Source organism: Microtus oregoni, unplaced genomic scaffold (genome assembly GCF_018167655.1).
Source record: "Microtus oregoni isolate MIOR12 unplaced genomic scaffold, Mior012 000058F_ref0000040, whole genome shotgun sequence".
In the NCBI taxonomy this organism is placed as follows: domain Eukaryota; kingdom Metazoa; phylum Chordata; class Mammalia; order Rodentia; family Cricetidae; genus Microtus; species Microtus oregoni.
Window position 1 is genome coordinate 9,105,541 of NW_024543834.1, and position 8,575 is coordinate 9,114,115.

Consider the following 8,575-nt stretch of genomic DNA (forward strand, 5'->3'; position numbering starts at 1 on the left):
GGTGGTGGTGGTGGTGATGGTTGTGGTGATGATAATGGTGGTGATGGTGGTGGTGGTGATGGTGGTGATGATGATGGTGGTAGTTAAGAAAGCCAGTTCCAGCAGGGTGGTGGTGGTGCATGTCTTTAATCCTAGAACTCGGGAGGCAGAGGCAGGCGGATCTCTGTGAGTTCGAGGCCAGCCTGGTCTACAAGAGCTAGTTCCAGGACAGGAACCAAAAGCTACGGAGAAACCCTGTCTCGAAAATCAAAAAAAAAAAAAAAAAAAAAAAGAAAAGAAAAAAAAAGAAAGAAAGAAAGAAAGAAAGATAGTTCCTGGACTGAGGAGAAAATTCAGAATGGTCATAATCTCTGCAGTGGGGGTAAAGGAGGAGGTTCAAATGGGGGGGGCAGTGAAAGGTGCACAGTGACAGGGACGGAGATGTCTCTCAGTGACAGAGCACCTCCTGGCCATGTCCTCCCTGCAGGGTCTGGGTTCTGTCACTAGCACAGTGAAGGAGTCAGAGGAGTGGGGTGGGGGAGAAAGAAGAGGAGAAGTAAGAGGAAGAGGAGAGAAAAAGGAAGAGGAAGAAGGTGGGGAGAAAGAGGAGGAGGAAGAGAAAGAGGAAAAGGAGGAAGCTCTTTTGTTCCTGGATCCCTTCTGCTTCCCCCTCACTGAGCTGTTCTGCTCAGATGAGAAGAAACCTCGCCTGAGGACTTCCCTCTCACTACAACTGACAGCTACACAGCGCTCTACTTTGGGGACGGGGAGGAGAGGAAGCTCTGAGGAAGCCCGCCAGCTCAGGAAGAAACCCTCATCTGGATGCTGCGGAGTCTCTGAGAAAGGCAAACCCAGGTCATCCCCAGATCCCCCCCCCCACAGCCCAGTCTGTGTTTAGCAAGCCCCACCCTAGAGTTATATAAAAGCCAACATGCTAAGAACAAAAGCAAAATGCCCTTGCCAACCAAAAGCACGGCAGCAGCAATAGAAGGAGTGGTAGATAAGGTTCAGGTAATGTGGAAATTAAGAAAAGCTAATCAAAAGATAGAAAATAAGAGAAAGATTACAATAGGGCTAGGGGTGTTGCTCACGATTTGCCTATCATGCAGGAGGCCCTTGGATCTGCATACCTGCAACCCCAGAACAGGGGGAGGGAGAGGCAGGAAGAGGTTCCAAAGTTCAAGGTCATCCTCAGGTAGGTAGCAAGTTGGCAGCTGATATATTTGAGACTCCAAGTGGAAGAGAGGATAGGAGAGGGGTGATAGGATAGGAAAGGAAGGGAGGAGAGAGGGAAGGGGAAGAGGAGTGGGAGGGACAAGAGCGGGGGAAAGGAAAGGGAAGGGGGAAAGGGAAAAAGAAATATTTAAAATATCCAAGCTATCTAATATGAAAATAACAGAAATTGCAGAAAAAGAAGAAGAAGAGGAGCACTGGAAGGGGTTGAAAACAGCCCCATGCCAAGCACACAGAAGGTAAACTTCAGATAAGCAAGACAAAACATGCGCAAACAATACTGAAGTGGTGGCTCAGCAGTTAAGTACTGGCTGCTCTTCCAGAGGACCTGAGTTCGATTCCCAGCAGCCTCATGGTGGCTCACTGCAACAGTTCCAGGGCATCCAGCACCCTCTTCTGGCCTCCTCAGGCACAAGGTACGCAAGCATGCATGCAGGCAAGACACTCATGCACATAAAAGAAATGAGCTTCAAAACCGCTTCTACAAGATTTAAAGGGTACAAGAAAGCATGAGGACTTGTGGATTTGATGATCTAGTCAACAGTGCTGGAACACAAAACAGGGAAGGGAGCCTCAACGTCACAGAGGGCAACGTACATCTGCCTAGAGCGTCTCAGTTTCATACGGGAACAAGGACATGCTAGACACATGGCAACACAAGAAAACTCCCTCCCACGGAACCTTTCTGGGGAAATGGCTGGGGGATGGACTCCTCCAAACTGAGGGTGGCCAGACCTGGGCAAAGAGCAGTGGGGAGGGTGTCTAACAGGTCAAGGTGGCTACAGTTGGTAGGGCAGCAACCACAACTGGGATGCACTGATGTGGGAGTGTCATATATCAATCTGTTGATTTCATTGGTTAAGCAATAAAGAAACTGCTTGGCCCTCATAGGTTAAAACATAAGTGGGAGGAGTAAACAGAACGGAAGGCTGGGAGAAAGAAGCTGAGTCAAGGAGTTGCCATGATTCTCCCATTCCAGGCAGACACAGGTTAAGATCATTCCTGGTAAGCCAGCTCGTGGGCTACTCAGATTACTAAAAATGGGCTAGTCCAGGTGCGAGAGTTAGCTGAGAAAAGGCTAGATATAATGGGCCAAGCGGTGTTTAAAAGAATACAGTTTTCCGTGTAATTATTTCGGGGCATAAGCTAGAGCTAGCCATGTGGGCGGCCGGGTGCCGGGGATGCAGCCCCGCCGCTCCTATTTCAACAATGCACAACTCAAGAACAGGCTCCAAGTGGTTGGCTCGGCTGGATGCCAACAGTTTCTGGGCAGACTTTCCAACTCAGGATGGAGAACCAGGGTTGGTGTGGCCTAGGGTAAATTCTATTCTTCCTGATACTGACCATGTGCCCTCTCTTCTTGCCTGTGGTCACTCCACAGAAGTCTGGGATTGGCCCTGTCCCTAAGAAGTGGATTTAGCCCACGGGCTTAAAGAAAATAATGGACAGTTCACCAGAACCTGGCTGTTCTTGGCTCTCTGGTGGTACGTCCAGCTGTGTCATTATTGGCTTTTACCCTTCACTCTCTTGTTCTTTGGGGACCCGCCACCCAGCTCCCAAATAAATCAGAAACTTATTCTTACTTACGAATGCCCAGCCTTAGGTTGGCTTGTTCCTAGGCAGCTTTTCTTAAATTATCCTGTCTACCTTTTGTCCCTGGGCTTTTTCCTTTTTCTTACTTCTGTATATCTGACTTTCACTCTTGCTCCATGTCTGGCTGTGTGGCTGGCCCTTGGTATCCTCTCTCTTCTTGTTCTTTGATCTTCTCTTTCCAGATTTCTCCTCCTATTTATTCTCTCTGCCTGCCAGCCCCGCCTATCTTTTCTCCTGTCTCGCTATTGGCTGTTCAGCTCTTTATTAGAACAATCAGGTACTTTAGGCAAAGTAACACAGCTTCAGAGTTAAAGAAACGCAACATAAAAGAACACGACACATCTTTGTATCATCATGAAAGCAAATATTCCGCAGCATAAACAAATGTAACACACCTTAAAATGATATTCCAGAGCATAGAGGAGTGCTATAAGTTCTGAGGGCTCTTTGCAGAGGACCTGGGCTTGTTTCCAAGCGCCGACATAGCAGCTCCTAACCACCTGGAACGCTGCTTACAATGGATCCAGTGCCTTCTTCTGGCCTCCAAGAGCACTGGGCACACCCATGGCGCACAGACATACATGTGGGCAAGATACTCATATACATAAAACAAAATAAATAAATCTTTTTTAAAAAAAGCTTAAAGGAAAAGATTGTTTGTTGTCATCAATTCTCTCCTTTTATTGCTCCAAAGTTTTGGCTTTATGTGATGGTCTCCACCTTGTTATGATATCCTTTAGGGAGCAAAGGACTCAGAGCACCTGATGTGTGATGTAATATAAGGTGGGGAGGGAAGGAGAGGAGAAACTTCAAGCAGCCACAGCATATTGGAAACAGAAGATACACAAACATAGCTAACCATGCCCAAAGCCCCCGGAGTTCCCTTTAGCATCTTCACCCCATGTGTGTCAGGGATTCATTTTTTCTAGGCCACTTAATTACCATGTGACCCATTGCCACCAGAGACACGGAAGGCACTCTAACAACTCAGACCCGGGTCACCCACGGAGCAAGTGAGACGCTTGTGTGGATGTCCTTCCTAGATGCAGGAGCAGTTGGAAGGGCCATCAGACAGGAAGTCTTGCTTTATGCCAGCCCCCAGCACTGGAGAAGGAACACGGGGTAGCACAGCAATCAGACAAGCACTTTGTCCTGAGTGTCACCTCTAAGTCCCCAGCCGTCCTAAAACCTACTGCTGTGTCTAGGCTCCCTTTCGCCATCTCTTTCTGCCCAGTGAGTTTTTGTGTGGCAGACCTTCAACAACCCAAACACAATCCATCCTAGCTAAGCAGTCAAGGACATTAGGAAGATGGGCGTCCTCCAGAGACCTGAGGCTTACTTGGAGGTTGTGACGTCAAGAACACTGAAGCCACAGACTAGGAGCTGCCCTATCACTGACTGTTCTATTATGTAGTAACTATTATGTTACTACAGCAGACTTCTGTCACTGCTGTCCTAAAGGGTCAGAGGTCTTTGCCCCACACTCTCTAATGAAGACCCCCCCCTCCCCCGTGCATGCCTCATCATCTACACTACGACAGTAGAATCTTGTCTGTGTTATCTTCCCTAAGGAATCCGGGGACACGCTCTGGCTTCCACCATGGAGGGGAGGGACTGAAGATATGGGAAATTCTCCAGCATAAGAATGTTGCTCCAAACAAGGGAGAGATTCAGGGATGGGGTGCATCAGACAAGGGAGAAAGATGCAGGGATGGGTTGCATCAAACAAGAGAAAGAGATACAGGGATGGGGTGCATCAAATAAGAGAGAGATTCAGGGATGGGGTGCATCAAATAAGAGAGAGATGCAGGGATGGGGTGCATCAAATAAGAGAGAGATTCAGGGATAGGGTGCATCAGACAAGAGAGAGAGATGCAGGGATGGGGTACATTTCATTTTTGCAGCATAAAGACCAACCTGGGAAAGCAGGCCCACAGGAACCAGATTGCCCACAGACTCCTTATCCAACTAGAGCTACAGCTTGTCCCGAGGTCATGCCTCCCAGTGTATTCTGCAGGTTCTTTGCCTATAATCCTGTCCACTGCTGAACCCAGAAGCCTGGCCCTGAGCCGGCTGCCCCTTCCCTACTTCCCAAGCCTTCAGAGCTCAGAAAGCCTCTCTCAACATTTGACTGAAGTACGGAAGTTGAAGATGACGATGTTGGGGCAGCTGGCAAAAGCTGTGGAACAGATAATAAATCCCCCAGAAGGATTTATTCCATGCCACTGAGTCAGGTCTGGTACGCGACTGTGAGACCTCTGGCTGGCAGAACTGGTTCCTGAGGAAAAAGCTGGGGTCTTGCACCCAGAATCACCCACATGAGCAGCTGTGGAGATGGAGGCTGCTTCTTCAAGCCTACCTGTCCTTTGGCATCACCAGTCTCCTATGAAGACGAAGAGAGAATACGGAGAAGAGGAGTTAAAGGGAGGCTACCATCTAGGAAGCAGAACTGGCCAATGACTTTCTGGAACTTTCCAGAGACCACGATGAGCTAGAAGTCACCTTAAGATCTGCTTCTGACTCTCAATTAAGCCTATGAAATACAATGACTTGGATTCTCAGTGCAGAGACAGGCCCTGGGGTGAGACAGGCAGGAATGGGGAAAGCCGTGACCCACTTGCCTTCCGTCGCCCTCAGCTTCCCCAGGTTCCCCTGCTCACCCTGGTTAGGACAATTCGTGGACAACCTCTCCCTGTTAACCTCAGCCACGGGGCAGAGGTGGGCTCTGAGCTGAGGAGGCACCTTTTCCCTGCTTTCCGAGGATCCGGTGCCCCAGGGCCAGACTGTGGAAGCCCCAGGGCCTGGCATGAAGTACAGGAGGAAGGCAGGGCGGGGGCGAGGGGATGAACTCATCCTTTCCTTCTCGCAGACTGTTCTGATCATAAAACTCCAGACGCTGAGCAAATGGCCTCAGGTGTATGTATGCTCGCCAGTTTCGCTGGGTTACTAGTCAGGAAGGCAAGAGGCTGACCTGGTTTCGGTAGAGCGGCCCTACTCTCGTGGGCCTGCCTCTCAGCCTCTCTCCTCCCCTCCCTTCCCTTCTCTTCTCTGGAGAGGCTAGTTCTTTATCAAAGCCCAGAAAAGCAAAATGGTTGCTTAGGGGTGTCCTAGGACAAGTCTCTTCTCTAGGGAGAGAAACAAACAAAAGAAACAACAACAAAAAAAAAACATGGTCCCCCAGGATCTAAGTCTTAGACCTATCCCAGCCTTACTGTGTCCTTTCTACCTCACTACCAAGCCCTGGGGGTCCAGAAAGTCTCCCCAATGGTACAGCTGGGGAACTAAAGCTGGGAACAGCCATGACTAAGCAGCTAATGGAGACTATAGGGGTAGCCCCGAGACTTACCTTTATACCAAAGAAAAGGGCCAGCCTTTTCCATCCTTGAGGGGCCCCTTTAAGCAATTAACCCCCTTGAGATATTAGCACCTCAAAGAACTAGAATTTTCACCAGTTCATCATGTGAGGAAACCCACAAGAGGAAGGGAACAGATATACAGTCAGAGGCCTCATTCTGGTTTCTGAACTCCCAGCCTTATCCCTGTCCCTCGGTGTCTTCTGGAACAGCATGGAAAAAACAGAGGTAGGGTGCTGTGGGAGGCTGTGGGGAACTGTGGGGGGCTTTGAGGGGCTGTGGGGGCTTTGGGAGGCTGTAGGAAGTTTTGGGGGCTGTGGGAGCTGTGGGAGACTTGGGGAGCTGTGGGAAGTTGTGGAGGCTGTGGGGGGCTTTGGGAGGCTATAGGGAGTTTTGGAGGCTGTGGAAGCTGTAGGAGCTGTGAGGAATTGTGGGGGACTGTGGGCTGGTTTGAGGGAACAGAAAGGTAAAGCCTTGCTTTTAGCATTCTCATCACCCTGCCTCCCATATAAAGGCTGAGGAAGTGTCCTGGCAATGGGGTGGAAGGGACCTGCCTGGTTATTTGGGTGTTCAACACCAAACTGGTACCAGAACAGTAGAGGGTACCAGATCTGTCTATCTGGGGACTGTCTGGCCCTGGGTATAGCAGCTATAGTGCCTTGGTTCCTACAGCTGCTGCCCCCAAATTTATCATAGACATTCTAGAGCTGTTGGAGAGAACACTTTCCTAATCAGAGGTTGGAGAGCCTTCCAATGTCCCCTCTATGTCAAGTCAGTATTGTGGGAAGGACCCTTATACTCTGGGGGGGGGGGGGGGCTAAGTTGCCTCCATATTGGTCTTATTGCTGGTAATCTCTGGAACTCTTAGCACACAGCTGCTTCCTCCAGGAAGACAGGGTCAGGAAGGGAAAGCAATTTAACAACTGAGGGTTGAGTCCTAACTGGCTCTTAATAGCTCTGCAGTCCTGGATGAGCTGCCTGCCTCTATGAGGGTTTGTTTCTGGCTGTTGTGGCATTGCCAGGGAGCCCGGATGAGATGGTCCACTGAGGAATAGTGATGGAGAACCCAGCAGGCCCTCAAATGGTGGCGACTGATGACATTGAAGGTGTCTAGGAAGTCCTAACAGCACAACCGTTAGGTCCCGAATCCGTCTTTCTGTCTGTCACCCTCTCAGGCCATGGGATCAGACTGACTTCCCTCCCTCTTCTGGTCATGGTGGGTGAGAGGAAAAGGGAGTCCCCAAGTAGGACACACACCATCCCTCCCCCCAGTGCTCTAATCCTGGTCCCTGGAACCTGGGAGGGGCACTCCCTGGTGAAGTCATGATTTGATTCCTGGGTATCGATAGAATGTGATCGTCCACCATAAAAAGGAACAGTACAGGGGCTGGGAGATTGCTCGGCCTCTAACGCTGCTGTGCGGGTGTGGGGACCCGAGTTAAGATGGGCAACACACCAGGCAGGCATGGCAGCCACCTGCAGTTCCAGGCAACCTGGCTAGCTAGAGCAGCTAGCATCAGCAGACTCGGAGTTCAGCAAGAGGCGGTGTCTCACTGAAGAAAGTAGAGAGCAATGGAGGAAACCAAACTCAACTTCTGGCCTCCACAGGCATCCTCACTTACGTGAAGACATGCATGCACACAGGCACATTACCACACATGCGCACATACACACACAAAACAGAACAGAACAAAGATCAGGAAATCAGAACAAAATAGTAACACATCCCATGGCAGCCTGGGAACTGGCTAAGGTGTGGGCGCAACTCCAGCCTGTAGAAACTGTACCCACAGAACTCAGTGCAGGGGTTACCTGAGCAATGGGGAGTGGGGGAGCTTATAGGGGAATAGAGATACTCAGCCTCTTGTTTGCTGGCAGGCCCATGGCTATTTCCGCTTGGTAGAGCCAATCAATGTGTACATGTGATCATAGAGTTCCGCTACTATGAGACCTTAATAAAATAGCGGGAAAGACCTTCTGGTTGGTAAGATGTGATTTCCAATGCGACCCGTGGGCCTGGCCACATTCAGGGGCAAAACTCTCTCTCAGGAACCTGGAAGAAGTGTGCGGTCCTTAAGCAAGTGATTAAGTAGCTGGGAAACGGGGAATTTGAAGAAGTCAGTTTGGGAACATCTCAGAGGTGCTGGTCTTAAACAGGCTGCAGGTGAACCAACTCATGCTCAGTGCACTTACCTCAGCCTCCTTTTCTTCCTGACTCCCCCTGCCCATATCCCCATCTGACAGCCTCACTCCAGGTTCTACCTGGGGAAAGTTCTGTCTTTTATAACTATCAAAAAGTCCTCCAGTGGTGGTGCAAGCCTTCAATGCCAGCACTCAGGAGGCAAAGACAGTCGGATCTCTGTGAGTTCGAGGCCAGCCTGGTCTATAGAGGGAGTTCACTCCATAAATAATCACAT